This window comes from Mesocricetus auratus, unplaced genomic scaffold, assembly GCF_017639785.1.
Source record: "Mesocricetus auratus isolate SY011 unplaced genomic scaffold, BCM_Maur_2.0 Super-Scaffold_100024, whole genome shotgun sequence".
Taxonomy (NCBI): domain Eukaryota; kingdom Metazoa; phylum Chordata; class Mammalia; order Rodentia; family Cricetidae; genus Mesocricetus; species Mesocricetus auratus.
In genome coordinates, this window is record NW_024429205.1 from 23,905,028 (window position 1) to 23,912,994 (window position 7,967).

At 48.5% G+C, this 7,967-nt stretch overlaps 1 long non-coding RNA gene across 2 annotated transcripts; it reads right to left on the bottom strand.

The window, feature by feature from the left end:
* Nucleotides 1-4,284: 4,284 nt before the first annotated feature.
* Nucleotides 4,285-7,392, bottom strand: LOC121133833. 2 transcript variants are annotated; one of them, XR_005870836.1, is made up of 2 exons: nucleotides 6,687-7,392; nucleotides 4,285-4,593 (listed from the first exon to the last, which is right to left on the bottom strand). It is a non-coding gene; the product is annotated as an uncharacterized LOC121133833 (long non-coding RNA). The 2 variants fall into 2 exon arrangements; XR_005870835.1 differs by having other exon boundaries at nucleotides 6,604-7,392.
* Between the last annotated feature and the right edge of the window lie 575 nt (nucleotides 7,393-7,967).

Sequence of the window (7,967 nt, forward strand, 5' to 3'; positions counted from 1 at the left end):
GTTTCTCTGTGTCTTTAATGGACTCATAGCTCCCTTCTTTATGGTGCTGGATGATATCCCATTGTCTAGATGTATCATGATTTCTTTATCCGTTCGCTTACTGAAAGGCAACTTGATTTGCTGCCAAGCTATGGCAAGTGCTGATGTTTCAGCAAATATCCCTATGCAGGCTTTTGTGTGGGCCCAAGGCTTCTCAGTCGGTCAAACAGCAAACACCCAAATTTGTGTTTACATTTACTATAGCTTTCCCGACCTCCATCTTCAGGAAAGATAGTAACCCTATAGGACAGTTTTGAAGTTGACTTACGTAATGCACATGAGCCTGTATCCTGGTGTGCACAGAGATGCTTTCCCTGTAGCAAGCAGGGTGGAGACACAGCCAGACCCTGTAGTACATGTAGCTCTGTCCTAGTTTCTTTTCTGTTCCTGTCATAATATGCCCTGACAAATTGCCACTTTGGACAGAAAGGGCTTGTTTGAGTTAGTGATTCCTGCCTTGACTCCCTTGCTATCCTGACCTGGAAGCAACTGGCTACATCTCAACTGAGAATGCATACATGCACATTTGTGCTCTCCATTAGTATAGCCCATGACCACACGCCTAGGAAAGGTGCTGTCCACAGCAGACTGAGTCTCTCTACATTGATTAACCTAGTAATTGAAGCAGTCCCGACAGACATGCCCACAGGCCAGGCTGATCTAGACAATCCAGCACTTCCTTCTCACGTGACTCTGGACTATGTCAGACCGACCACTAAAACTGCCACAGGCCCCATCCCTTGTCAGCAGCTTCGGAAATGACCAAAGGGCCAAGAAAGGTCAAAAAGCTGTACCATCTAGCTACAGCTGGAAGGTGTGAGGACCAACTCCACGTGATGCAAGTCCCCTGAGTTTCTAGATTTGAGAAGAACAGGGAGATCTGAGTCAGTTTACCTGGGTTTCTGTCTTGCTCAGCTACTAACCCACCCAATTCATGCTACACCTCTCTTTGCCTATGCCCTTGTCCAGCAGACAGGATTGATGCTTGGATCACGAAATTACTGTGAGATAAAGCTGCTCATTTAAAAACAAAAGTATTTGTGAGGTTTAAAAGATTCCAATGGGGGAAAATGATGGGAGAACATGGTATTCACCATTGAAGAGCCTTCAGCTACGAGTAGCCTTCCTTGTTGTTCTGTTAAGTGTAGTGACAATTTAAATGTAAGAGCAATAAACCTGAGTATTGACCAGGGGGTGTAATATATGGGATATCATAGTCACAGCTCACCTGTCCACATCCCAAGAAAGCACAAGGAATAGGAAATGCTCTCCATAAGGTAGACTCAAGTGTCTCCTGTGAATCATTCAGTCCTGAGCAGCCTAACTTAGGGAGAGGAGGTAGAGATAAACCCGTTGTCACACAGAGAGGCTTACAGTGGAGGCCTATTATCAAGACAGGGTGCTGGTGTGCCCCCAAACATGCTCCTTATTTCCACTGTCTGTCCATCTCCCAGAGCTGCCTCTACCACTCACTCACATGAAATAAAGCCATGCCCCATAACTGAAGCTCACAGGAGTGGAAAACCAGGCACACCTGTAACCATGGTGATGGCTAGATGGGAGGAGACAACAGGAAGGTCCATAGAAGCTTGAGGGCCAGGTAGCCTGGCTTCTATGGCAACAGTCCAAGCCAATGAGAGACACTGCTTTAAACAATAGAAATCCTCATGGAACAAAACTTAAGGTTACCCTCTGACCTTCACACGTGTACACCACCATGAACGTTCACACGCACAATACAAACATGCATGTATATACATATGTCAAAGTTAATTGGCATTCAGTAGGAGTGGAAAATCCAGCTCCTCGGTCACATTGGACATAGTTCAGTAGCCACATGTGCTGTGACCATCTGATTAGATGGCATGATACAGAATGTTTCCATCATCGCAGAAGATTCCATTCGACGGCCAAGTTCTGGAACATTCTTCCCCTGCTTTCGTATCCATCCTTCAAGTCTTCCCTTAAATATCACATTCCCAGAGTTCTTCTCTGACCCTCCAGGCTAAATTAAGTTTCCCTGCTTTCTTTCTCAAACAGCCAGCAATTTTCCTCTTGAGATCTTACAACTGTTTGTCGAGTGATGGTTGAGCCTCCGCTGATTTCCACGTCCAGAACGTACTCCTTCCCGGTGGCTACACCAGTGGCAGCCCCTGGCTCCGTGCACTTAGTAAGGGCCGATCATATGGTAGATAAGTGGAATACTTGTGATTACACAGCAGCATCTTGATTAAGAAGTACCTGGTAAGAAGCAAAGGCTTGGAGACTGCGTGCTCCTGGACTGTAACCCTGACCTTTGGAAGGCAGCCTTTGGAAGCCAGCACCTCCTTCTGTGGAGAAACAGAATGTTCTTACCTGTCCTGGAGTGCTGTGTGGGAGTGAATGGGACGGCATATATACAGCCCAGGGCACGGAATCGGTGCCAGAGGTGTGTGCACCCCCCCACCCCCACATGCTGGTCATGTTTCCTATGCCCATCCATCCTTCCCCCAAGGTCACTTCCATGCTCTCTATGTCTCTGTCTCAGGCTAAGTCTCACTCTCCATGCCCGCCTACGTCCAAAGGCCTTCATTTCCTTTTAAGTTGCCACAACTGAAAGATCAAACCCCAAATTTCCCCACTACAGACAGCCCACTCACACTGTCTAGACCCTTTTTCTTTCCGTGGCCTCCCTGTCGCTATGGGAACCAGCCTAACCCATTTTCTCACTCAGAATGGGCAGAGGCAATCTTCACTCCTGGGCTTGTTCTCAGAATAGCCAGTACCCACAGCACCTGGCCCATTCTCCCTAGGCAGTTTCATCAGTTTATATTTGTGAAGCCCCTGGACCAGCACCCCAACCAATGCCCCCTTAAAATGCGGCCTCTCAGACCCCAGTAGACTCATTGGATCCGAATCTCTGTAACAGGACCCGGGAGCAGGGTTTTCAAACATGAGCTCAGCTGACTCAGCTGCTCTCATCAAAGCTTCTCAGAATACATTTAGCCCCACAGAACGCTGTAAAGATTCCTTTAATAAAGCACTGATCCTTCCTCCATTTTCATTAAGAGATCATTTGCAAAATGCCTCTCTAGTGGGTTTTCAAATTTGTTTTTATTATTCGGAACTCACAAGCTCCCAGGCTGGATATAGTCTCCTCTCAAAACATCCTCCAAAGGTTTGACCCCAAAGCTGAGGCATTATGGGAAGATGGCAGGACCTTTTAAGGGGTGGGGCCTAGTTGAAGAGAGTTGGTCCTTAGTGGTGAATCGGGGATGTTGAAACCCCGATGAGGAGATTTCCTCTGCTACATGACCCTGGCACATACACACATACGTGGTAGCCACAGGCCCAGCTACCATGTACTGAAACTATGAGCCAAACTTAGCCCTTCCCTTTTAAGTTAAGGATGTCAGGTGTTTTGTCCCAACAGTGGGCAGACGATATACTACATGAGGGATTTAGCTAGCTTTGCAGTGGACTCCAGCTTACTAGGAGAAAAGGCGGCAGCCATGCCGTGTCAGGCCCGTCTGTGAACCTCCATGGAGGCACGTGTCCACAAAACTCACCGCAAACCCCCTTTAGCATTGAACGTCCCAAGGTAATGCGAGGGCCCTCACTGCTGTCCAGCACCCTCATTCTTTCTCGATGTTGCTCTTCTTGATGGGACCTGATGGCCTATGGCCAGTTCCTCACTGTGGAACCCTTAACATTATAACAAACACAGCGAGTGGACTTGAAGAGAGACAGCTTCCTCCTTGTCTTAGTAAGGGTTTCTATTGCTGCACTGAAACACCGCGACCAAATGGCTCAGACTTTCACATCACAGTCCATCACTGAAGGTAGTCAGGACAGGAACTCAAGCAGGGCAGGGACCTGGAGGCAGGAGCTGATGCAGAGGCCATAGAGGAGTTCCGCTGCTTACTGGCTTGCTCCCCATGGCTTGCTCAGCCTGCTTTCTTATAGAACCCAGGACCACCAGCCCAGGGATGGCCCCACCCACAATGGACTGGGCCCTTCCACATCCATCACTATGAAAACACCCAACAGGCTTGCCTGCAGCCTGATCTTAGGGAGGCATTTTCTCAGTTGAGGGTCCCTCCTCTCCAGAGACTCTAGCTTGTATCAGGTTGACGTAACACTAGCCAGCACAATTGACCCCTTGTCAACCTGACATACAAATGCATCACCATTAATCCACAACTTTTTCTTTCTTATTCATCCAGCAAGATATCACATGAATATGAACATGACAGTAAAAACATATTCTTTTTAAAAATGATTTATTTTTACTTTATGTATACTGCTGCTGTTCTTGGTGGTCATCCCATGACACTGGCATCTTCAAAATGCTGGGGTCTCTGTGGCAACTGGGCTGCACTTTTACCAATAGCCTCTCACAGGCTCCCTTCAGGGACTCCAGCCCTGCCCCATAGTGCCAAGCCTGCTCTCCATGATCCCTTCATGCTTTCAAAACTAGCACCACCTGGGTGACCATTACACGTCATGAAGTTCAGCTGACAGCAAGAGCGGCCTCCTTGGCCTCCTCAGGAACCCAACTTCTGTGTGCTGACCCTAAGGAAACATTTTCCAGAACATTTCACCTCAGTGACGTTTGTCTCTTCTTGGTCAACTCTAATTTCTTATCCCCAGCTGACTAGCATCTATTGTCCCAATAAAGCAAAGGTTTCACTTCAGTAGTTCTGGTCTCTTATTAATCACAGCTGATCCTTAGCCCCAGCTGACCATAAACCACAGATTATCAACTCAAAATAGCAAATGGTCCTGATGGAAGTTTTTAACGGGCTCTCAAGCCTTCCCCGTGGAACATCACAAGCCAGGCCTCCTCTTCTGCACCACCGTCCACATTTTTATCTTCCAAAGTCCATCAGAACACAGCACCAAGCATTGAACACTTAATGGTTTCTCTTGCTCAAAGTTCCAAAATCCTCCCAGAGTCCTCCCCAGACCACATGGCCAGGTCTATCACAGCAATACCCTACTATCCTCAGGCCATTTTTCTAAGTTAGGGTTACTACCGCTGTGGTGAAACACCGTCACCAAATCAAGTTGGTGGCAACTTACACTTCCCATCTATAGTTCATCACTGAAGGGAGTCAGGACAGGAACTCAGGCAGGGCTGGGACTCCAGCAGGTCTGGAACCTGGAGGCAGGAACTGATGCATAAAACTAGCCAGCACACTGCTCAAATACAAACAGCACCAAAGCTACAGCAAATGAGTGTGTGCACGATCATTCCAAATTGCCTTTACATTCATGGTTCATTACAGGAATCAGCCATTTTCTACAGGGAGCTATACAGGGGGGAACAGAGGAAGCAGACAGAAGCCTTTTAAGTAGTCCTGAGTTGGATTCTGAGTGTAATTATTGTCACTCCTTTCTTTTAATGCCCTGGGAAGAAAGAGAAAAACAAGCATGTTTTGTTCCTTAGGCCAAACCTCTTCCTTCACTGCTCTGCGCTGTCCTGGCTGTCGGAATGCTCTATCAACTCTGTCTTCAGGCACCACGCTGGACAGGCACAGCCCACTGAACTGGTTGAGGTTTCTCTGGTCCTCAGAAATGAGCAGTTACTAGCAGCCCCAGCCCCTATCTCCTTTCCCTCCTTGCCCAGAGCTGGTTGACTCACTGCCTCCATACTAGGGAAACCACAGAGAGCAGTGGCAGCCAACCACTGCCTGCAGAGCTCCTGGAATGTTTCTTCAGATCCCGGCTAGCTGCCATGTGTCACTCTTGGTCCCTAGTCAGGTCCACAGGGGACTTTCACACATGGAACTCTCTATGAATTCTGCTCTCGGGCTCCACGATGGATGGACAGAGCCCACTGAGCTGGCTGAGGTTTCTCTGGATGCAGGGGGGAAGAGAGAGGCAGGCGCTGGGATAAAGTGGGCACAGGAGAGACACCGTCTCCACCGTCTCCACCGAATCCACCTCCGCGGCAACATGGAAGCAAAGTAGCCTTTAGTGTTTATTTTATCTTGTGAGTCTGACGACAACCAAAGCCACAACCTTGCACATCCTGAACAAGTGCTTCCACAATGACCCCCCCCCAGCCCTGCAAACATGCCCATTGCCACATCCTTCCATTCCAAAGGAAACAGCCTCCCAGCAGTCTGCCAATCTCACACCCCGGGCCGGTCCCAACCTGAACCCACTGCACAACCGTGCCTCCTCCTCCAAGGACCCCTCCCCCTGATAGCACAGCACCCCGAGACTCAGCACCTTCTCCTTTTGTACGCCAAGGGTCCCACCTGGAGCCTGCAAGAGTCACTGGATCAAGTTAAAGACAGAACAGTATGTGGTGGTTCTACCAAAAGCCCTCTGCCCTATGGAGGCACAAGGCAAACAGCCCTAGGCTCTGACTACCTCCAGGCACCTCTCCCACATCCCTGCTGAGGGTCTGAGGACATCCTGCTTCACGTGTCTGTAAAAAAAACCACATCTTTGTTATGCTCATCTCAGTCTTGTTGATGATAACAGGACAACTTGGGAGCAAGCCAAATGTCAACACTGGGAGAGTTCATTAAATAAACTATGGTTCAATCTATACAATGGAAAATTACGTACCCATTAAAAATAACATTGAGGAAGCGTATAAATAGGCATGGAAAGCTAGGGAGATACACTGCCAAGTTTTAAAGGCATCTTACAAAGCATCCCGGGGTTAACAGGTTTCCTCTCTGAAGGAATGTCCACATCGCGGGTCTCCATCTCATTCATGTGATAGACTAGCGCTTTGCGGGAGGCATGAGGGTTAGCAAATGAAAGTTACTTGTGGGAGGTGTCCGGCTCGATGCTGTAACAGCTCGTGGGAAGAGGGAGCGCAAGCGTGTGAAACGTTATGACAGCAATCCCCATGCAGAACTGACCCCAGTGTCTCTGTCGTCCGAAGCTGCCCACGTCTCCTTGAAGTCTTTCTCTGTCCAAGGGCTTGCATGCACAGCTCATTGTTTGGAGGAAGGCTGATTGTTCTCTTTGCCTCTCAGGGACGGCTTCTCACTCCACGGTTTTCTATGTTCCCCTCCCTTTCCCAAAGAGCCCTTCTTCATGACTCAGCGGATGTAATCCGGCCATCCACAGCAGGCAAGTGAAAAGCTCCTCAGGGATGTCTGGGCCCCAATCCTCTGGGTCTGCTAACTAGATTGCACAGTGTCACAAAAGTGACTTTGCAAATGTGATGAAGGTAGCAGGCCCTCAACTACTTGAGGCTCTTGGGTTGTGTAGATGGGTTCATGAGATCCAATCACGTGAGCACAAGAAAGCACAGAACACTGGGATCAGAAAAGAAGCAGCAGCAGGGGGCCAGGGAATCGAGAGAGAGAGAGAGAGAGAGAGAGAGAGAGAGAGAGAGAGAGAGAGAGAGAGAGAGAGAGAGAGAGAGAGAGAGAGAGAGAGAGAGAGAGAGAGAGAGAGAGAGAGAGAGAGAGAGAGAGAGAGAGAGAGAGAGAGAGAGAGAGAGAGAGAGAGAGAGAGAGAGAGAGAGAGAGAGAGAGAGAGAGAGAGAGACTGTTGATGGGGAAGTCCTGTGTAAACGTCAATAAAGCACTGTTGGCCAATAGGGAAGCAAGATAGGTGGGACTAGGAGTCTAGGAGGATTCTGGGAAATGTAGTGAAGGGAGTCGTCGAGATGTGATCTCTGGAGGAGAGGGCGCAAGTCTGGCGTTCTCGGAAAGTTAAGTTCTTATAAAAATATATATTGGTGATTATGGGTTAATGATTAAGTCAGGGCTAGCTGATTAGAAACAATAGCAAACGCCCAACAGCTTCATAATTAATATAGCGTCTTCTGTGTTATTTGGGGGCTAAAGTGTCGATGGGACCCAGGCGGGAATGACACAACAGACTTAGAGGGGCACAGGGACTGTGTGTGAGGATTGTGGGTAGCCTTATATGATAGGCAGAAAGGAAGAGGGACTTTTAGTCCTACAGCC